The 247-nt window shown below is 55.5% G+C and overlaps 1 long non-coding RNA gene across 3 annotated transcripts in view; it reads left to right on the forward strand.

The window, feature by feature from the left end:
- The first annotated feature begins 10 nt into the window (after window positions 1-10).
- LOC123036655 overlaps window positions 11-247 on the forward strand; it is a 2,627-nt gene continuing 2,390 nt past the window's right edge. For all 3 annotated transcript variants that reach the window (XR_006417184.1, XR_006417182.1, XR_006417183.1), the window contains exon 1: window positions 11-214. This is a non-coding gene — a long non-coding RNA (uncharacterized LOC123036655). The remainder of the gene's footprint in view (window positions 215-247) is intronic.

Consider the following 247-nt stretch of genomic DNA (forward strand, 5'->3'; position numbering starts at 1 on the left):
GTGTCAAAAAGGCACGACGAGCCGATGGCAGATTCATGGAATTCATGCCAGGCACGACAAGCCGATGGCCGATTAATGGATTTCAGCCCAGGCACGACGAGCCGATGACCAATTAATGGATTCCCGCCATTGCACGAGCGGCTGATGGAATTTCTGTGCAATCCTTTGTGTCCAGGCAGCGATGCCGCCTCCAGCGGAGAAGCCCCTATCTCAGGTACATGTGCAAAGCGCCGTGGCTTATGGGCTG

The sequence above is a fragment of the Varanus komodoensis genome, unplaced genomic scaffold, assembly GCF_004798865.1.
Source record: "Varanus komodoensis strain SLA01 unplaced genomic scaffold, ASM479886v1 scaffold8037, whole genome shotgun sequence".
NCBI classification, from domain to species: Eukaryota; Metazoa; Chordata; class Lepidosauria; order Squamata; family Varanidae; genus Varanus; species Varanus komodoensis.